General features: G+C 30.5%; 1 pseudogene; it reads right to left on the minus strand.

Moving 5' to 3' along the window:
• Positions 1 to 1,805: 1,805 nt before the first annotated feature.
• Positions 1,806 to 23,060, minus strand: LOC142329533 (2-(3-amino-3-carboxypropyl)histidine synthase subunit 2-like; annotated as a pseudogene).
• Between the last annotated feature and the right edge of the window lie 1,229 nt (positions 23,061 to 24,289).

Here is a 24,289-nt window from a genome sequence, read left to right on the forward strand (position 1 = left end):
CAAAACATACTCAATCCAATTTTTCTGCCCTTTAGATTGACCATTTTAGGGGGTATCTCGTGTTTGTCCTTACACAAAGTCCCAACAATAGTTAGTTTGTAAGGATGATCAAGTAACAAGGTGGCTAGAGGCACTGAATTAAACCAATTATCAATTGTGATATTCTGATTGGAACCATGAATAGTTTCTGACAATTTTTTGACAAAAAATTTCAGCATGTGGCAAATTTCCAGTTTGCATTGTTTTCACAGTATAAGGAATTGCACCTACCATGAATTTAGTTGAACTCTCACACATCATGACAATCTTAATCCCGTATTTTTCAGACACTTATTAGGGATATACATTCTGAAGCTACAATGACCTCAAAATGCAAGTAACTGTTCATCGATTGTTACAAATGACTAAGGTTTATAAGAACTTCGACAGGCTGCAACAAAACAATCCCACACTTCTCTTATTGGTGCAAAGCTTTCTATGTTCTTCTCAAGTTTCAGCATGATTAAATCTTAAACATTCTAATAAAAAGTCAAAGTGATCACAGCTCATCGTTGTATGATACCTTCCACCACAAAATTCAGGGTTGAAAAGTTCCTTTGAGGGCATATGGTTATCTTTTTGGGTCACGGAGAGACTAAGAGACCCAAAAAACTGTCTTAATTCCAGGGGAGACAATTCAGAAACTGTAGCGTTTTGCTCATGATACTTTTCCTCGCAGCAATCTTAGGATTAATATGCAAAAGAATTTTGCTTTTAATTTCTTCAGTGAAAAAGATATTAATTATTCCAACAGGATCTTTTTGTTTTTAGCTTCACCAAGTCCTGTTGTGATATAAATCACATTTTTTGCTGTTTAGGACCTATTTTGTGCCTGAAGAGGCTTATTCGTCCACCTGTGACCATTTTTCCCTTTTAAACTAATATTATTACTCACTACAATTAGGGAATTGTCACGGGAACATTCAACATTCACTTTCATTTGGTTGGTGGGAGCAGACTGTGGTTCAATGATATAGTACGACTGAAAAACTCTCTATAGAAAAGTGAGGAATTACAAGAATTCAGTACCAGGATTACAAGAATGACATTGGGAGGATACCTTATCCGCTTCACAAGTTGTGAGGAACACTCTTCACCAGATGACTTTCTAACCAAATCTCTGTCAGTGACTACAAAACTAAGTTCCATGTTTGAATTGTCACTGTTTACAACAAAAATCATGTTCTAAAGCATCAGTTTCATTTTCTGAACCATTACCTTCAAAACTTTAATTACTACAATTACCTTCAGTATTAATTCATCTCTGATCAAATGAGCCAATTTATAGCTTGAAAACTTTAAAACACCAATAACAAAAAATAAACTCTTTAAAGAAAACAAAAAACTCTAAAAATTAAAATGTAAAATAAATCCTAACACTATAACTAATGTATTGTAAAATTTATAAGTAGCAGTTAAAAAATAGTATAACGGACAGCACTCAAGAAAGCTGAACAGCTACTGACTATTGTGTCTAATGCTTGAAGGAACGTAACAGGATGAGCAAGTCTATTGTTTCAACACACAGGGGAGGAAGCATGTTTGCTGTTCATAAGATTTACAATACATTAGCTTTCTGGAGTTAACAACATACCAGAAATACATTGATAAAAAAACCACATAGAAGATACTTTCAAAACAGATTAATTCTGAAACTTCAATTCTTCTTATTTTAGAAGATTATGGTCTTTAGACACTAGATATAAAACATGAACGGAGAATTTTAACAGTAAGACATAACACAATTAAATTCTAAACTTTGAACATAAATGTTGTAAAATTAATGAACTTTATTTTATAACAAGACAATTATAGAAAACATTTTATTTAATACAAGTTTAATTATAAACGAGATACATTTTTAAAGCATAAAAGGTAAAATCATTTAAAGAATTATTTTTAGCACAACAAAGAGCAGCACGACAGTTGAAACTGGTTGATTAAAGAAAAGAACAATGCACCTATCTATATTTATTATCCTTATTATGGATGGATTAATATAATGTGTCATTTTATTACGCATATCACGATGTTATACACTATAGTTCCACTATGGACTATAATACAGAGATACTCGCATTTCATTTGATTCAGGAAATGTACAGACAAAAATCATTACTGCATACTGTACGCTGATGCCACCTACTGGTAGATTAGCTAACTACATACTAACACATACACAAATATCAACTAACTTTAAAATGGTTACTCAATGTCAGTGTGATCAAGACAAATGATGTGGTGATAAAATGATCGCACTGTAGAGAAATGTAGAAATTATAATTTTCTTAGAGGACAAACAATTTGTAGAAAGAACTCTTTTTGGGTTTAAAAAGAATAAGGAGTTTCTTCGCTGACTTTTTAAGATAATTTAGTAATTTTATGAACCATTGAAAATTAAACATATGAGGCACGTTATTTCGATCAGATATTGGAACAAAAAGGTGATAAAATATTGGAGATCGCCTACTTACCATCAAGCTGAATTTGATGTAATTTTTTTTTGTCTTCAGTCATTTGACTTGTTTGATGCAGCTCTCCAAGATTCCCTATCTAGTGCTAGTCATTAATTGATGTAATTAATTTGGGCAAATATAAAAAAATGACTCCACCATACAAATGACATCAATAAATGAAAAGAAATGGTCGGAAAGAAATTTAAATAACTGAATACCAAATTACGGAAAAAGTATTGTGATCATGTTTTTAAGTATTACAGTATTATGGACTATGGACATTATAATACAGTGTTTAAAAGATCTAACTTTTAAATTACTACATTTATCTTATTACAATAAATAACTGATTATTATATAGTTATGAAGGCTAAATATATATCACATGAAATAAATAAAAATAAAGTACACAAAACAAAAACAAATAATTAAGTAAAATTAATAAAAACAAATTAAAACTAATAAAAAATAAAAAACAATCACAGAAGAAGCTATTTGTAGTATATAGTTTAGTCAGTATAGTTCCCTCAGTCACGAATAAAATATCCTTTCCCAATATGCATGAAAACTTCACTTACACATTTTTTATTACATTTCAATTTTTTTAATAAATTACATTTTTACAATTAAAATCTATATTTGTTATTGTAACAATGAGATTTATAAAAGTTGAACCAAGCCAATATACTTTAATGAAAAAAAATTTAAATATTCTTGAAAATGTAAAAAAAAAAAATGGTACAACATTTAAGCTATTTAAGATTTAATAAATCAATAAAATAGGTTTTTCAATTCTTTAACTCTCTGAAGAATTAGTGATGCAAAATTAGTGATTCCCAATAAGTAAAAGACTTTGTCTGCTTTTTCTATGAGTCACTCATATAATAAATTAGAATTTGTTATTTATTTTGATGCTGAATGAAGTACTTCATCACTGTAAGCTTGAGGAATACCAGAACGACCAGGCACAGATTTTGTAACTGGTACTTGACCAAGTGAAGGATCAAGTCCTTGCCAACTTCTGAAAAACAATCGCAAAAGTTAATTAATAAAAACATTAAAAAAATATATTGCTGAAATTTCAGCTAAGGAAGAAAAAACATTCAGAAATATAAAGGGTAGGGAAAAATGTCTTCATATTTTAATGAAAAAATAAAACAAGGTCTTATTCTCTATATAAACACTTCAAATAAAATTTATTAAACCAAATATAAGACAGATCAACCACCTTTTGCCATTTTTGAGGTAAATTCATAATATTATCACTGCGTGTTTCTGGACGAAAAAATGCGATAATTGAGTTTCACAGGACTCTTTTGAAGTACACTTTATACTGTTAAAAATGTATGTTAAGAGCAAACAAATAGTAGTCTTGACAGTGTAAAATCAAGACTGTACATAGTGGTTACATCAAAACTTCCCAGCCAAGCTCATTCAATTTTCGATACATCACCAATAATGTGTGTTATCTGACACGGTCATGATGAAAGAAAACAACTTTCCTATCAATCAATTCTGGTCACCTTATTTTGATTGCTTAGTGTAATTTTTCCAGTTGTTGACAGCAGAGATTAGGAATCAATCATTTGACCGAGTGGTAGTAAATCATAGTAAACAATTTCTTTCCTATCCCACATACACACAGCATCTCTTTTTTGGCATCAATCCTGGCTTTTCCATAGCAGACTTCACCTTGCTTAAACCACATCATCTTTTCAGTACCAAGGTGATCTATTTTTATTGCCCACGATGATCCATTTCAAATATAGTTAGATTTCATTTTGTTTTACCAGCAATTCAGAGATGAAAATTCGATCCATTAAATTTTTCATTATAAAATCATGTGCCACCCAAAAATCAGGCTTTTTTTTAACCAGCTTCAACAAATGGTTTAAAACGTTTTGTGATCAATGTTTAGTTCTTTACTGAAATCACTACCAACACAAGGTCCATCATTCACATCAAAATTTCCTGATTGAAAATTTCTTGAACCAGCTTTATACCACATTTACTTATACTGCACCATGTACATAACATCAAACATTTTTTTAGCAGCCTGAGTCACATATTCTTCCTTTTTTTGTAATAGAATTTCAAAATACACTGAATTTTTGTTTTACTTCTCAATGAAAAAAAAATGATCACTTCAAATTTCAAAACAGTGGCCACATTAATTTTTAAGTCTCTATTTTGTATTTTATTAGAAAAAAATCATTAACATTAATTAAAAATAAAATGACATCTCATTTTGTTTATATACATATGCCCAAATATAAGAGAAGAAAAATCAGTTCTACAATTTAAAAATAACCTTACAGGGCACACATATGATTGCATTAAACATACACAAATCCTTCAATGAAATTTAACTAAATGATATAATTTTACACAATTCCAGTCAAATATTAAAAGAAACACTGACAATGAATAACAAAAAAACAACAATTTTTTACCTGTTTGACAGATTTGAAGATAATTTATCAAGTGGCATATCTGCTCGCAATTGTATAGTGCCATCATCTCCAGATTGAACTGTGATATCCTCAACATCTACATTATAACGAATTTTATTACTTACTAACGACACATCAGGATCTAAATTTGTATTACTTTCTGGCAGTTCTACATAATAATTTCCACCTATAAAATATAAACACAAAAACATAATTAAAAGACTTTACTAACTGACTGTTTACTCGCATAAATAACACTTATTTTCTTAACAACAATAAGCATTTTGGTTTACTTCTGCATTTTTGTTTATTATAACACTGATTTGATTTATTATTCATCATCATTTGAAGAAAAATCATTGGCCTTTCAAAGACATTTAATTCAATTAAGACAAGAAAATAACTTTTTAATGGGGCAGATAGGAAATGCTGACCCCAGTTTACACTGACTTGCCACCAGATTTAACAATTAATGCTGTTAGTGATAAAACTGTTCACATAATTGTGGTTATGAAAAAACATCAATGTACAGTCATGTTGGCAGTACTTGAAGACAGCAAAAAAAAATCCACCATTTATTGTGTTTTAGAGAAAAACCCTTCCAAAAAGTGAAAAATTACCTCCTGATGTCATTAAGTGCCAAGAAAAAGAATGGATAAATAACGTGCTAGTTTTAGAGTGGGTAAAATGTGTGTGTGAGAGGACACACGTTTTACCCACTCTAAAATTTTTAAAATTTTCAGTGATGGGACAGTTTCTGCGGATATGTAACAGATAATTTGAAAAAATAATACTTTGAGAAAAGTAAAACAGTGCAAGTTTGTATTTTACTGGAATGACGTCACTACCCCAGCCATTCAATGTTTGTATTAATTGGCCTTTCCAAGCTCATTTGAAACATTTTTATTAAAAGTGGATGGCAACTACAGTTCTGTACTAGTACAGAAAGACTGAAAAAGCACAGTTTGACATATACGCGAATGGATCTAGGCTGCATGGTATCTTACTTCATATGATTAGGTGGTGTAAAGCTTCAAGAAATACTGCATTTCTAGTTGGAAGTGAAGACTACTGTTTGGAAAATGAAGACGAATCATGCCCCTGCTGAAATCATGCCCCTCCTTCTTCAGATTTACTGTATTAGTTTTGAATTTGCTTGTCTTTTAAAATGATTGTAGGATGTTGCTACAATAAACTCTTTGTTCTTTTTCTGTTTCAGATGTTGCCTATGTGTATTTCCATATTTTTTACAGTATTTATCAATGTAACATAATTTTTTTACATAATGTAGTATTTAATGACAATTTACTTTTAAAATATATATTTTATTATTTTATTTTTATTGCACAAAAAATAAATAGAAATCAAATGAAAATTTTACGTTTTACCTTTTTTCCCAAAAACTAAACCTTAATTTTCAGGTGCCCATTATATGCAAGGACGCAAAAGACAAGGGTGTATGCAAGTTACAGTAATTAAATATGTAATTTTTCAAATAAATTACACCAATGTTTTTTTAACATTTATTTTTTATAAAATAAATTAATTTTATATATATACAAAGGCTGTCCCAATATAACTATCAGTAGGACTCACATTTCCAAACAATGATATCAAGAGATCCAACAGTGATATGGGAATGTAGTACAACTCATAGAGTGGACTATGAAGTAGTTTAGATGGAGAGAGAATTCTCACTGTTATGTACATTTGAAAAAGTACATACACTTAACCACACTGTTGTATATTTACAACAATTATTCAATACACAAATCACTCTCATTACCTTTCACCGCTTGACTGCGGAAGAAATTCTGGACTTAAAAGAGTTAAGGAAGAGGTTAGCCAACTACTATATAAGGAGTGTCTTGTTGGGAGTAAAACACAGATGATGAGAAAGGACTGATTTAAGCTTTTGAGATGTGAATATGGAGAACGATGGGGAAAAAAATATGAACAGATAAAATGGTGACTGATAAAATAATGAACAGGATTAAAGAAGAAAGAGCACTAATGCAAGAAGAGTACAAAAGAAAAGAAAATGGTTAGACATGTGGTTAGAAGAAGTGGAATCTTGACAATGCTTTGAAAGAGTTAGTAAAAAGAGAAAGGAAGCAAGAAAGAAGAAGGATGAAGATAATAAAGAAGGTGAACTAGAAGCTACAAAGTGATGAAGGGGAAGGTGATCAAGGACAGAAATGGATGAAGACAATGATGGTGTAAGGATCCTGCCACAGAACACCAGTTGATGATGATGATGATAAACACATTTTTAGACTCTTTCTAAACTGGAAACCACTGACTGGGATACCAATAAAGTGGTTTACAGAATTAAAAGCAGATAAATGTCTGCTTTCACAGTTTTTCATATTAAAGGGGAACTTCTTTAATATAGATGGGATTGGGGAAAACAATTACTTATTACAGGGCTCAATTAGTTTTTCAGTAGATATCACAAATTAAGTATTAAATAAGACTGTAATGAACTTAAGATTTTGATGATGATAATTAAAAAATAATCCAGTTTCATCATTGCTGTTCTTTGTGTTGTAGATATGGGTCCATGGGGAAAAAACTATCCAAAATTTATACACATAGTAGCTAATAACTTAAGCAATAATCATAACTGATTAATACATAATACCTTAATCATACCTTAATACTAATACCTAAATCATTATTGATTATTTTTAAAATATTAATCAAGGTGACTTCATATCAATATAATGCTGAGTTCTTGCTACAACACTCCACTGCAAAATATTAAAAATTTGTTTAAAACTATTACATTAGTGGATACATGACTTAATGATGTGTAATGAGTGAAGGAAAAGTTAGACAATGGTGTAATACTTTAAAAATCGCTGTCCAAATGTGCATGACGAAGAGCAGAGTGGAGAGCCCAGTATTCAGATCGACAAAAATCATTGAACAAGTGAACCGAAAATTGCAATGTGATCGGTGATTGATGATTAGCTGATCGATTTCCGCATGTTAGAAGCACCTCTAACTACAAGATTTCACAGAAAAGCTTGAATATCACAAATTATGTACAAGATGGGCACTGAAAATGCTCACCAACCAAAAGAGCAAAGAATGTGCAGTAGATGAGCATTTTGGACCACTATTGCTATTGACAAGATAATGATTTTTTTCCCACACTGTTATGGGCGACGAGACATGGATATTCTACACCAACACAGAATCTAAACAACAGTCAATGCAGTGGCGCCATTCAAGTTCCCCAAAACCGAAGAAGTTTAAGCTATCTCCGTATTTAGTTGAAAAATGTTTGCTACTGCTTTTTGGGACGAAAAGGGCAATTTTGGACGAAATCAACCAATTTTGGTTGACTTCATGGAATATGGATCAACAATTACAGCTGATGTTTACTGCAAAATATTCTCACCAAACTGAAACGTGCAATCCAAAATTGATGATATGGAAACTATAGTCCAGCATAGTTCTCCTTTACGATCCTCCTTCACGACTAACATGTGTCCTCACACCGCTACCTTAACCAAGAAGATTCAAGATTTTCATTGGGAATTTTTTTAACCACCCTCCATATAGTCCTGACCTTCAACCTAGTGACTACTTCCTCTTCTTGCAATTGAATATGTGGCTTGGTGGACAACGGTTTGAAAACAACGAGGAACTCAAGACTGCCATTTTCAGCTGGTTCAATTTCAGGTGGCGAACTTCTATGCAGAGTAGTTAAAGAAACTGGTGCAGTGTTGTGAAAAGTGTTTAGAACTGAATGGCGATTATGTGGAAAAGTGAAATAGATATATAGTAAAATAAAGTGTAAGTAAAAATTTTTCTCACAAGTTATTTCTTTTAATGACCAACCTTTTACTTTATGAATGTGCCTCGTATATTATGCAAACATGACGGACATCCCTTGATGTTCCTAAAATTCTCACATAAGTTCATCACAAAATTGAAAAGTACATTTCCTTTTATAATTTTGTTTTTTAACATAATTAAATATGTATAATTTGTTCCCTTGGAAAAATGAATAGTGTTGATTGTCTATAATTGACTTGAAAGAAAGAAAGCCTAACAGCAATTAATTTCTCAATATTAATTTTATTCTGGTTGGCAATCCATAACTAATACTGACTGATGATAACAATAGATGAATTTTTTGTAGCGTGTGAAAAATGCCATGCCAGGACTTGAAACAAATACTTCTGGATGAAAGACAAATCACTCCACTACAGAGATCAGCCCTTTTATGAATGAAATATTTTGTGATTAAGTTATTTAAAAATAATAATTATTTCCAAAATACAGTTAGTTTTGATACGATACCTGGTATAACATCTCTAAAATCACTGGAATCACTGGTTGAAATTTCACTCCATGATCTTGCTTCATTCAATGCCATTTCTGCTTCCATTATAGATACAACTGGCTGATAGAAGTCTTTTTTGTTTTCCAGAACTGCTTCAGGACACGATATCATTACATACATTTCTATCTAGAGAGAAGAAAATATGTTTACAAATTATAAATAAAAATAAACTCAGTACAAATGCATGATTAAAAAGTTATTATAGGCACCACACCTATTAAGAGAAATAACAGTTCAATTATGTCTTTATATAAAAAAGACCAGTCTGGCCTCTCTTCACCAAACTCTTGTCTTTACAGTTCTGATACTAAAAGGACTGCAGGTGGTTCCACTTTCATCTGTCTTACAATCTTTTATTTATGCTGGAAGTAGAGGTAAATATGATTTTGGGTAACAACTCATCATAATAATTGCCTAAATTAAAATGTATGAAAGAGATTAAAAGAGAGTTTAATCTCTTCATTTCGTTTCCACAAATGAAGAGTAGTATTTGAAAACTTGGAATTACTATGAAAATAAACTAGGAGAAAAGAAAAAAGAGAAGAGCCAAAATGGGTGTACAGATTTTAGAGTTAAAACAGAAAATATTTTTAAACCGACACGAAAATTGGGAAGAAGGTAATAGATGTAATGATGGCAAAAGATTTAGATATTATGGAGTTGAATAAAGTTAAGTAACAGGCAAGAGCCAACAGAGAAGTAAAAATTAGATATAGATCACTATGAAGTGATAGAAGATATTGTAGAAATCAGAATGGGTTAAATTGTATAAAGGAGTAAACAAGGTTTGAGTATGAAATAACAAAAGAGATTTGTTTCAACTAGGAGAGAAGAAATTTTCAACAGAAAGATTGGATGAGATAGGTAGCCAAAGTAAAAGAGGACAAAGGTATGATTCAAAAGTTTTTCAGGAGTACCTCAACAGATAATTGATTGATTAGTAAATAAGAATCACATCAACAATTAAATTTATGCTATTATTACATAAGATTCACATACATGTGGCAGCAGCTATCTATACTTTTCTGCTTTCTACTAAATTCTACTTTAAAAATAATTCCTTAACTAAAAAAAGTATATACATTTAATTTCAAAAGATTTCTTAAGGACTACTTAATTTCATTAATATTTAACTATCCTCATATCCTGTCTATAAGTTTTGTATATAGTATTATATCTCCTAATGACAGAAATAACAAAACCAGATATTACTGCTTCATTTTTAAATAAGTGCTCTTTAAGAACTAAGATTAAAGTTAGTTTATAATATGAGGCATGTTCAAAAACTATTCCAAAAACAAGTCGTAAGTTGAAAACTTTGAACTGAGGTGAATAGACAGTACATGCATTACAGCACATTCATGATTTTTCCAGTCTCATCAATTAAGACACTTCTCACAAGTATGTGATTGATTGTTAACATTTGCATGTTACTATATCCCTTGAATCTATGTTAAAATCATAAAAGACAAAAGGTATTCATTTGGAGTTGGTCAATCCACAAAATTAAGTGGTATTTTCTCTTAGAAAGAATAAGAACTAAATAGAAAATTTTTAATCCTTATTAATCAAACTTATCAATCTATGCATTTATTAGTACTGATAAATTTTTTTATATCATAGACAGATTTGAGAAATAAAATTTGCAGTCAGAAAACTAGCAGTAATAAAAGTATTACGAGCTATTTATTAACAAGATTCAAAAAAATTATTATATACAGTTAGCAATGTAATAACCTTATCTATGAAGCCAAAAAAGGTATCCTAAAGGGATTTAAATGTAAACTATGTTTACATTTAAGACAATTTAAGACATTCGTTTCATTTTTAAAATCCCATGAAAATACAGAAAATAACTATGTATGAGTGTATTGTGTGTGTGTGTACGCGCGTGCACATGAGTTTATGAGTGAGTGAGCACGTGTGCACACATGCTTGAGTGAGAGGGGGGAGAGTGACCAATAAACACTATTGTTTTATCATAGAGTTTGAGAGAAAAATAACACCTTTACCCTGTTTTGAAGTTAATCTATGGCTATTACCAAGTACTTGACTAATAATTTTATTTTGATGTAGAAACACTGGTTAAAAGCAAAAACTGGACAAAACTATTTTTTATTTTCCTAAAGTGTACGTTGCAATCTGTTCAACTATTGAACAATTAGCCAAGTCCCAATGAGATCAGGATGGTAAGTATGACATAAATGAGGAGTAGTGTTCTACAGACTTAGGCCGACCTTTCCTGAGATTGGCGATTATTAATTGAACCCAACCACCAAAACACACTGGTATCCACCCTATTTTACTAGGATTACTAGGAAATTTTACTAAGATTTGAACCTTAGAACCTTTGACTTGAAAATCTGCTATTAAACAACTGATTTGCAATGAAGAATTTACCATTAAACTGGTGGAAATAACTATAACAATTAGTTATCATTCTCATATTTAAAAAAAATATTTTTTTGGTTGAACAACAAATGACAGATGTAGCACATAAAGTTGCAGACTTATTCTTTTATGAATTCATGAAATGGATGAAACATTTAAATGGAAAACTAAAAACTCAATATAATAGAATTCCAGATGTTTAAATACGGTTAAACTTCAGATGACAGTGACTAATGTAATGTAGGTTTTCAGACACAAAATCCAGAGGTTCACTCGCCTTCTGTTTTTCTGTTGCAGTGTGAATAGGATTTTTCTTCTTATAAGAGTAGAAACTCTTCTGATTGCTTCTAAAAACCCATTTACACCAAGCGTTCCTACAATTATACCGACAGTTTTTGCATCTCTCAATTTCTCAATAAAATACCAACAACACTGCAAAGTTTTTCCAATATCAACAGGTTCCAACTGGCCATTTCCAGAGTAACAATATATATTTCCTGTAAAATAAAACAAAATAACACAAATATATCACTTGCAATAGTTTCACTTTATATTAAGATAAAATTCCTTGAACCATGTGATGGCAAGTAATGCATGGTGGAAATAAATTAATTCTATCACACTACCTGTGCCCCAAAACGCATAGACCATTTCCTGGTAGAGTAAGCTTCTGCAAAAAAAAGCACTAAAGGAACTAGTCATGTGCCCGATAAATTGCTGGATTAATTCACCAGAAAAACTATTCTCATAATAGGATATTCAAGGCTCATATGATATATTTCAAATTATACCTACTTAAAAAAATCAGAAAAGTTCATATGAATACATGAACAAAATGTAATAAGTACAACTGAGAATAAGTTGATCTGAATTTTTAGAAATAATAATAGAATTTAAGAAAAGGGTTATAGAGGTAAGAATTTTAGAGGTAACTCTAATTATTAGGTGAGAAGTAAGGCTTAAACTAACAATGTATTACATTTTACAGAGTAATTTTTCATAAGTGATATTTTGAGTCGCTGACTAAAACATATTCAGAAAGATGGACGTGGTTCCAAGAATAACATTAATAAAGTTAACTTCATAGATCTTTACTTTTTAGATCAAATTCTATTTTAATATTTGATTTACCAAAATCAAATGAACTGTTCTCAGAACATCAGCAATTAAATAAATAATTATACTCATAATTTTATTGGGAAAATCAGTGGTAAATTTTTTTGTACTGTTGTCTTCTATAATTTCCTAAAATTGCATTTTATTTACAAAATCTTTTTGCATTTCACGCAAAACTGAAGCAAAAGCATGATGTTTCAATTTGTAAACATTATCAAGTTACCCCATTACCTCAATTTGGGTCTGTTTGTATAGGATTATGGTTGGGTAATAACTTTGTTTACAAAAAAAAAACTTGAAAAATAAAATTATTTAGAGCAGGTTAGCTCAAATTAAAATCAAATTTTTACCAATGGTCTGACCTCTTTTGATGACATACACAAAACAAGCCAGTAGCACAGAAAGGTCCAGTTTTGAAAGTACAGTGTTTAGAAAAGTAATGACATATTCATTGGTTTAGCTAATACTGGAAAAAGGTAGGTAGTTTGAATTACTTAATTCATCATTTATATTTAAATAATTTCTTTTTCAATTGGATATTAATTAGAGAAATAATATAACATTATTAATATCTTATTACAATAAAATAAGAGAAACATTTATTAGCTGCAAAATGCCAATTTGAAATAAACTCATTGGCTTAGTACAATTTGATTGTAATTCTATGTGAAACAATATAATGATTTTTAAACAATATATTAATTTATACCTAATATAAATACAGACACATGTTTGGATGACATACTTAAGGTCTATATATGTTTTTCCTTAACATATCTGAACATTTTATTCATATTTCAAAATTTTATGGTAAGTGGTATGAAAATGAGATCTCAAAAACAATTTTGATCATTTCTTCAACTGAAAACAAACAATAATTAGAAAAAATTACAATACCTATAACAATACAAACATTTTCTTTAGTTAGTAACTGTTTGAAAATGTTGGAACACATATTATGGAACATGAAAATGAAAAGTAATCTGTTTAAATTAATAGTAATTATTAATTTAAATTTTTAAATAATGTAATAACATTACAATAACATTGAATGAAAGAGGGCTATTCAAAATGGTGACATCACTCCAACAAAAATGTGATGAGAGAGTATGTTGATTACTGAATGAAAATTTATTTCAGAAGCAACAAAAAGACTGTGTTGTGTGTAAGAGTGTCTACATAGTACCAGTCCATTCTTAAGCAATTTTTCTTAATTATTTGTCACACATTATACAATGTAGCAAAAAAAAAAATTAATTAAGAAATTATCGTATTAACAATGACAGCTATGAAATAAAATAAGAATAACTCTTGGATAGATAACAACTAAATATAGACAACAAAAACAAGGTAATGGTGAAGTAGCGAATAAGACATGAATGTTATAAGATGAACTGATTCAAACTGTTTAGAATTAAAGAAGCAGCAACTTCACCGAGTACTGCCTCCACGTTCTCACAGAACCTATCCAGAAGAAATGGGATCAAAGATAAGAAAAGGAAGAATGAAAAAGGAGAGGATTATCAACCTGGAGAGGAATACAAGTACCACCAGGAATTTGTCCTTTCCAGGATCAAACAGTAAAATAATATAGGATCCTTAACAATAAAATAAAATTACACTTACCGCTTAGCGATATGCGAAAATTATAAAGTAATCGTGATTCTTTTGGCCCAATAAACACGATATCTTTTGACTCATTACTATTATGTAGACAATAACCACGTCCTAATTTATAAATAGAATGTTTGTACCACCACTTAAAAGGCAGCATGTCTTTGAGCATGCGCAACTGTGATTTTTATTTTTAATAGGTTCAGCCATAACAACATCACAGTCAGATAATCCATCACGAATAAATTCTAAACAAGCAAAAACAAACACGCATATTGAAATAAAATACTCTTTCACATGTAGCAAAAGACCTGGTAGTCCAAGTTAATCAGTTTTATAACAAGACAAAATCATATACCAGGTGTACAAAAAAAAATGTGTAAGGGTTTTAATTTTTTACACAATATCTTTTGGACGAGGTGTAGAATGTTGATTTAAGACTAGAATAAAAGAAAAAAAATATAAATTTTAGCTTCTACCTTTCCAGTTCACAGTGCCACTAGCAAAGATTGTGATGACTCTGAACAGAATCCCCATTCTGTGTTTTGCAGTTTGCTAAATGTGAACCCGGTTACAGTTCAACATGGATTTGTAGAAAGTTTAATTGTGAGCCTTCAAGTGACAATAATTTGATAGTGACCATTGATGGTGTAATCTGTATGAAACAACCAGATGTTTATGTAAAAGGAAGAGTACAGGAGGACTGAAGGTGTCTGAAGAAAATGTTAAATATATTGGGAAGTCTTTCCTGGTAGTCATAAAAAATCTGTTAGGAAGACCGGCCATGAACTAGCAATGCCAGTGATGAAACTGTGGAATGTTTTAAGGAAACACTTACATATGCATCCAAACTGTTTATAACAGTTTTGAAGCAACCTGACTGCAAGCTTTGAAGCCTACAGACTACAATGTGTACAGTGACTTCGTAACTGAATGTTACAGTATGAAGATCGTCTTCTGTTTAATAATGAGTCAACATTTCATCTTAGTAGAAAAATTAACACATATAATGACCATATCTGGAGATCAGAAAATCCCGATGTACTCCTACAATATGAAAAGGACTTTCCAAAATTAAGTTTACAAACCGACCTTTTTTTAGCTGAAGCAAGTAACTTGCTTACTTGGATATCTACGTATGTGGCTCTTTCCTGGCAACAAGATGATGCACCTCCTCACTAGCACTGTGAACAGGATCGGTCAGCATGGATCCAATGACAAAGCTTGTTTGTGAACCTCCACGGTCACCTGATCTGATCACATGTGATTACTTTATTGGGATCTTGTGTACATGCCTCTATTACCTACAATCTACCCGATTTGAGGAAAGGATTGAACCAGCTGTCATTTCCATTACTCCAGACATGCTAGTTAAAGTATGGGAAAACTCTTCTATGAGCTGGGCATGTGTCCCACATGACGAAAGTGCTCACATTGATCAAATGAAGGGAAAAACTGTGAAAGAATTACTCTCATTTTATTTGCAATTCATTATTGTAGTCTAAGTTAAGAGATATTAAATAGCTTTAAAATCATTGATATTCTTTACATACACTCCGTACATACTATGGTTACTGTTACAAAATCACACTGTTATGTTGATTTATACAAACATGAAAAGGAGGAATTCCATTTTTTTTGGAACCCAGTGGCAATTCTCAGTATTTAACTTTTCTTAACTTGTCCTGGTGTTTCAAAAAATTATTGATTGTCACATCAAAAAGTCATTTAGAATAAATTATTCATTCCATTACTTTGGTAACATATCTTCATAATTTGTAGTTTACAAACTTCAATTGGTCCATAAGGTATTAAAGGTAATGTTGTTTCTACTCAAAATTTCAATGTAAAGAGTAACAGAACTTAAAAATATGGAGAAATTGGAATAAGGCCTTTTTTCCATTACAATTGTGATTTATCTAGTATACAGTAAACTAAATGTTTTTTTAATTTATTTTTGCATATAAAGGTGGTCAGGAAAAACAAGAAATTTTGAAATAACTATCACCAATGATAAATATTTTTGCAAGTTTTATTGTTGAAAATTAAAACAATATATACCCCATTAAGGCTGAAATAACAATTTTCAATTTTTGAAAATAATGTCGAGTAGGTGGTGAGATTACATGGTCACCAAAGAACTGTCGAATGGTTATCACCGATGTTCTTGCAGTATGGGCCACGGCACCATCTTGCTGGAACCACAGATATCCGTTTCAGGGAAGTTTTTGAGTTGTTCTGGCACAGAAAATTCAAGTAATTAAACATACTTTGTATGTTTAAATACTGTGGGAGAATATTCACAGTCATTGAATATTCTCCCACATCTTTAAAGAAATATGAACCCCATCAAGCGGCATCAGATAAAACACACCAAATGGTAACCTTAAAGCTATGTAAAGACTTATGAGCTACGTAATGTAATTTAAGATTATTAGGGGATCAATATCATTTTTGTTTGTTGACATATCCATTAACATGGAAATGCACTTTGTCCCACATCTACAAATTTTCAATGAAACTAGGGTAGTCATTGATCTTTTTCATCATTTTTTCACAAAACTGCAGTCACACCAAAAGGTCCATTGGTTTTAACTGTGCCACAATTTGCATTTTGTATGGAACTGTAAGTCCTGATGGAGTCTTCATGGAGTGGTTGTCTTGTCAAGGTACAAAGCTGATAATGTTTATGAGCAAAACATTGAGACTTATTGTGAACGAAATCCAAACAGCTTCAATATTCTCTGAAGTTCTCAGAGTTTATGGAGCTCCTAATGGTTTCTTCTTTAAAGTTGAACCAGTCTCCTCAAAACTCTCAACCTCTGTATTAATCGTATGGCAAGACAGAGCACAATCATGACTTTCTAAATTGTAGTGATACTGAAATTCCCTGTAAGCAGCGTGTGCTGTCACCGTTTTTATAATATGCTTTCATGGCAAATGCACATTGGAAACCAGTCCACCGATCCAAGGCAAGGTTGTTCTCCCTGCCTCAACAACACAGTCATGAAATGCTGCCATTTTACATGGCTGGCTTTACAAACCTTACTCTGTTATAAATATATCTAAAAAATTTATAAAAAAAATTTGTGAACCTTTTGGACAACCTCATCATAATTATCCAAAAAACTATAAAACACACGTAAAGTCAAATGTTTTTTTCATTTATAATTTCATTAAAAATTGAAAAATAAACACCAATACCCTTGAGAGAAATTATTATAAATAAATCTATAAATTCACTATAATCTATTTCTCAAGTGTCTTAATATTTCATTATATCAAACAGATATTTCTATTAAAATATGAAGACTAATCGCACACAAAATTAATAAAAAAAAACTTACTCATATGATGGCTATAACCAACATCAAAGACTAAAACTAAAACAAACGGAGATTCCACAGCAGAACAATGTTGTCTTATAATCGATACACATTTTGTAACATCAAGAGAATATTTTGGAAATACATAAAACACTGGTAATCAAACTGTAGGACTTAAACAAGTATGTCCAAAATGTATAATACCATCTGCATTTATATGTTCAGCTGCTACTTCATCAACACAACAACTGCAAAGAAACAAAAATGATTATCAATTAGAAAATAATTACACAACTTCAATTACACAACATTCTCAACTGGAGTCCACAATGATGTATGTTGAAAATAAATTACGTTATATCACTATAAGTAGCACAGTCTTTAAAAATTAGCTATATGAAAAATATACAATAAAAATAAGATGGGGAAATCAAAAATTTAATCGCATTTATCATAATTACTTGATCATAAGAGATATTAAACAGCAAAATCACATCCCCTTTCAAGGAATATAATTTTATTTGCCCAATATTTTATTTGCTTGTATGGTTATCATAAAAGTAGCATGTTCAATAAAAAAAAGTAGCAACCAATTTGAAAGTCTTGTTTTTTATGGCCAAAAGATTTAACCCCCATTAGAAATTAATTCCCATTTACTTGAAATATATAGTGACATCATAACTAATTATAAGTCATGATTGCAAACTGATGAGTTCCATTCAATAGTAGGCACATTGACATTGACAACAATGCACATGGAAGTGCAAACTACACCACCCATGATTATCTTCAATACTGAGATGAGTGTTTTAATTAGCAACATAGCTTATTGCCAACTTAACACAAATAACAATATTTTTAAGCAGTTTTTTTTATATTGGTATGGCAAAAAAATATCATGATGAAAACAATCACCTCCATCAATGTAGTTTATTGCTGGATTAATCATTTCTTATTAAAAATGAAATGAAATTCAGTTGATATATTATTCCCATCTTCATATGAAAGAGTGTTGAACAATTTCCTCTGTCAGAAAGATGTTGCAGAACAATTTTCTTTTATAACTAAGATGGTATATGCACTAAATACGGACTCACTGACAATGAAATTAATGCAGTAGTATATCTGAAAATGGTGAAGAGACTCTCAGAAGAAAGTCAATTTAAGATGGATGGCCAGCTAAAGGCATTGTATTTTTAAGTGTCAATAAATACCTATCATAGATTTTCAAATGGATGTGATATAGCACATATAGTGGCAGTTGATGTGGTATAGCAGCATCTCTCTAGCAATCTCATCTGACACCTCGCAAACTTCATTTTTTCAACCTCATGAAAGAGGGCTATTCAAAATGGTGATAACACTCCAACAAAAATGTGATGAGAGGGTATGTTGATTACTGAATGAGAATTTATTTCAGAAGGCAACAAAAATACTGTGTTAAAATCAAGGGGGCATTTACACATCTATTTCCTGTGTAAGAGTGTCTACATAGTACCAGTCCATTCTTAAGCAATTTTTCTTAATTATTTGTCACACCTTATACAATATAGCAAAAAAAAAATTAAGAAAATATTGTATTAACAATGACAGCTATGAAATAAAATAAGAAAAATATAAATCATGTCCACAGAATAATAGCCAGATAGCTAAATATACATTATTATTAACATCTACACACACTACATATATTTACTTGGTAAACTTAGTCGCCATTACACACCAGTTGCTAGAACAAAATAATGGATGAAAGAGGCTGGTTCAACATCTGGATAGTGCTCACTATTTTTTATTGTTTATAATTAATTTTAGGTACTTACGTATTAACGCCACCGCAGCTACAGCTTTATTTAAAAACAAAGTAGTCAATCGGATTTCGGTGAAAAATGGGCCAATTTAAAAAATAGAGTTTAAGCCAAAATAGAGTTTAACATAGATTCAAAACAGTCTCTTTATTAATTTGAATAAATGGTTATTTATATTTATTTATTTTATAAATATAATTTAACCAAACTTAACCTACGCTCGCTAACCTTGACTAATTAACAGGAGTGTTTTGATTAAAATAATACATAATTGCAATAATTACTGAATTTATTAAATAAATACTCAAAAAATTACGGTGTTAATTAGTCAAAGTTAGCGAGCGAAACGAGCGTAGGTTAAATTTGGTTAAATTATATTTATAAAATAAATAAATATAAATAACCATTTATTAAAATTAATAAAGAGACTGGTGTGGTGTTAATACGTAAGTACCTAATTTTACTTTGTACACACAAAGTTATTAAAATGTGATGAGACTACCACAATAGAAATATAAAATTGCTTGACAGAAATGAACATTTAGCTTAACATAAAATTAGCTTGATATGATACACATTTCAACTAAACAATAAAAATCATTAATAGTCAAGAGAAAGTAAACTGTTTTGCCACAGAGTTAAAGAACTCCCAGTAGAATGACTATTAGATAGCATTTTTAAACAAGAAGTAAATTTTGGAAAAATTACAAAGGGCTTTACACTTATTTTGAGTTCTATTATTTATTCATAAAATTATAGAAAACTCATACAATTTTTTTTTTTATATAAATCACTAACTCTGCAATTAATTAAGAATTTATAAGTACAATGTTCAAATTATTGGGAATGTTAACAATTATGAATGACTTAAAACACTAGATTACAAACATCTACGGAAAATTTTATTTTGATAAATATTTTAGCAAAAAAGTTTATTGTATTATATTTAGAACACTCAGCATCATTATAATATTTTTTTAATAAATTTACCTGCCATATGAAGTATCACCTAAGATATACAACTTCCTGCAGATTTGTTTTTCAAGCCATAAAGACACTTCAACAGAATCACAAAGAAGAGAATCAGGAAACTGTAAACATACCTGTTCAAAAAGTGAAAATTAAATAAAAGGTTGTAGTTATTAATTTCTTTATAAAAAAAAATAAAAAAAGGTATTATTTAGAAATCCTCACTATCAGATGAATACTAATCAACTGAAATGCCTGTTTATAGTATCCCGTATCATCTCAACACAAGTTCAATTTTATCACAGTACACTTGGAAAAGATTTAATTAACTAGTTTTACAGTGCAAAAAGCATAAAAGTGCAAAGTAAAAAATGTACGTGACCATAAGTGGAATTCAGGCTAATACAAATTAAATTTTTTTATCACAGAACTTTAAATGGAACTCATTTTTAAAACCATTCTCTGATTTGGTGTACTAAGAAGAAAACAAATTAATGTAAAGATGTAAAAGTATAAGGGCCAGACTGTTACAGTGATAGTTCAAAAAGCACATAAACATTGGAGAGTTTAAGACTGTAACTTCTAGGGTTAAAACATAAAAAATTTAAACAATAAATCTACATCTACAACACTGTGTGATGCATGTACATGTGTTTGCTATACCAAATAAGGAGCTCGTGTTTCTATATCTTAAACAAAGCATAGTAGCTGCGAGCTCTTTGGCAGAGAACTTGAACACTTTTGAACCTGCATGGTAAACATCTACACTATCTGCCACTTTTGATTTATTTATCATCATTTAGTGCAACTGCGTATGTTGTGTGCTGAAATAATGCTACATATAAAAGTTGATTAATGCATTTGTTCATACTTAATATACCATAGTAGATATAATTAGGGTCAAAAATACAAGATCTAAATGTCAGAAAGCGGGTTTTAACAGCAGGTGACCCATGCAAGATTAAAGTTTGTACTCTATCATCAATACTATAGACAATTAACTATAAGTTTTGTGAGTTATGGAGACCTGTTCAGTTGCTACTCCATTCTGTGGAAAGAAGTTAAGTTTAAGGTAAGAGTTAAGGTTACACCTTTTGTGGGGGGAGTTTAGGGATAAATTACCAAGGTTTGGCAATACTTAACACCATCTTGTAGGGCACCTAACCGAATTTATGTTTAGGACATTTGAGCGAATTTATGTTTAAATGGAAATGTGGTCACTACAGAGAGAGACTATACTACATGTTCCATTCATGCTAGTAGTTATATGATGACAGTCACCTTACAACCATTAACAGGTGACTCTTGAATCCAACTCTGAGTCTACTAAGGTTAGTTTATAGTTTATTCCTCTCTCCACAAAACTCCAACCTTAACCTTAACCCTAATCTCTCTCCATAGAACCGGATTAGCATCTCAACACATTACTATAACTCAAAAACTAATTACTAATTAACTAGAGTACTGATAAAACTGCAAATTTATTTTCTAAAATTTAGATCTTCTGTTTTTCTGATTCTAAGCATATCTAGAATTTAACTTCAACAAATACTCAATGTGTAATCTGATTGATAGATATTTTAATCTGATCTATTAAGGTACAGAAGTGGCACTATTAATTTTAAATCACTTGAAACACTCACAACATTAAATAGTATACATGAGAAAGTTTGCAGTATATCAAATGATATGAATACTAACCAACTGTAGCAACTGCAGCTGAACTTATTGACAGAAAAAAAATTAAATAACAGAATCTAAATGCTAATAGAATTCACAACCATTGATTACAGATGGAAAAATAATTTAAATCCACCTACCTTTTCTAAATTGTTATCCGTTATCCACTTAACACATTCATCTAAATCATACTTTTCTATTAACTCATTTTCCGAACTACAAATGTCTGGCAACATAACATCCACTTTTCTTTCAATCGCCTCTTCGCTTCTAGTACTAAATCCGGACATGTTAAAAAAATAAAAACAGTAATTCAGTGAATAGTTAAAACACACTTTTCAATACATTAATTTATTACTGTTAAAAAGTCTTAAGACGTAATGAGAAAAACACAATTTTGCCGTGAATCTAACACAGATTTTATTATTAAAATAACAAAAGTACATAAAATTACAGCAACAAAATTCGGTGCTTGCTTTCAATATGCAAGAACTAATAAATTTGGTTCTTATCACGAAGTGGAAGCCATTATGCCAATAAAAAATAATTACACAAGAATTATAACAATAATCTATAATTAAAGATAAACATTATTTTCGAGTAAATACTAATAACTATGAATAATTTCCCAAAATGTTTTTATGTTCAAGAATTATAAATCGAAACTACTCAAACACACGTAACCACTTTTCAACAAGATTTATATTAAACTGTGCTGTTCACAATCTACCAGATTTAAACGATCTACTAAGCAACATCAATAAATAGTTCAGTTCTCCAAGATCAGTGGCGTAACCAAGAAACTCAGGACAGACTATTCTTGTAGAACTTCTGACTGTACATCCCAGTTAATTCAGTGATAAATAACTAAATATAGTATCTATAATTATTTGTTGTGCTACAGAGTAGATGGCCATTAGAAAAAACATACGCATTGTGTAGAGCCAGCAGTACGCTCCTATAATATTCGGTACGAAAGTAAAGCTTGTATTTGAATAATCTTACAAACCACTTGACGGAAAGAATGAGTTTTACTTCCACTTTCCTTGCTCACTTATGTTTTATTCTTAAGAGTTTCAATTTATTTCAAGATATAAAGGATTTTGGAAAATTATAGATAAAATATATCCTATTTCTCTCATATTTCCATAAAATCCAACTTTCAGATTAGAAAAAAACTAATGCTTACTAATAGTTCAAAGCACAGTTTGACCTGTAGTTTAAATAAGTTTTTTTTCGACCAACGGTTTCAATATGACAGCCATTTAAAGCAAAAGATAATTATTTGGTTCTCCGTAAAGTAGGTATTTTTCAGTCGAACTGTGTCAACAGTATTTTTTCACGGTTCGTACAGATTTTCATAGTTTTAATTCACAATGTGATTGAAAAAAGATTATGTAGATTGATGTAATTACATCCCAATTGTTGGTAATCCCAATCATCTGTAAAAATAGCGTACAATAGGTTTACAGTGTTCTTTACCAAAACATAACTAACCAGTGCAAGGTGTTTAATGTAAGCCTCGACCTTTAAAAACAGCTGTTGAAATTCCCATCACCTTTACTAGAAAATCTTTCTTTCACAATTCTTTAATAAATTAAAATTATGAAAACATGGTTGTAGCGCACATTAGTATTTTTTATTTTTTTTCCATCTTGTATATTAAAAAAAATTGGACTGGCCATCTGGTCGTTCTAGTAGACGGATTGGGCTAATTTTTTTTTTATTCTGTTCAGAATGACCCACATATTCGTCATCGGACCTCAAACTAGAGTCTTCTCTGAGAATCTTAAAAAAATCCTAATTTATTCCTTAATTGAGGAAATTTTCAAGGTTATTACTCGCTTGAAGACTTATGTGATCGGTTCATTCAGAGCAGAATAAAAAAAAATCACCCGATCCGTACAATAAAACATCTGGACGGAATGGAAATAGATTTTCAGCACGCATTTTACCTGTAGTAGAAAGGAAAAAGAAAAACTTGGGGGTTGGGCGAGACGTTGTAAAAGTAACAGGTTTTTCGATGATTTTTTAAATACATAATATTACTTTGTAATAATAATGCTGCGGACCAGCAAGA

The sequence above is a fragment of the Lycorma delicatula genome, chromosome 8 (genome assembly GCF_047948215.1).
Source record: "Lycorma delicatula isolate Av1 chromosome 8, ASM4794821v1, whole genome shotgun sequence".
Classification (NCBI taxonomy): Eukaryota; Metazoa; Arthropoda; class Insecta; order Hemiptera; family Fulgoridae; genus Lycorma; species Lycorma delicatula.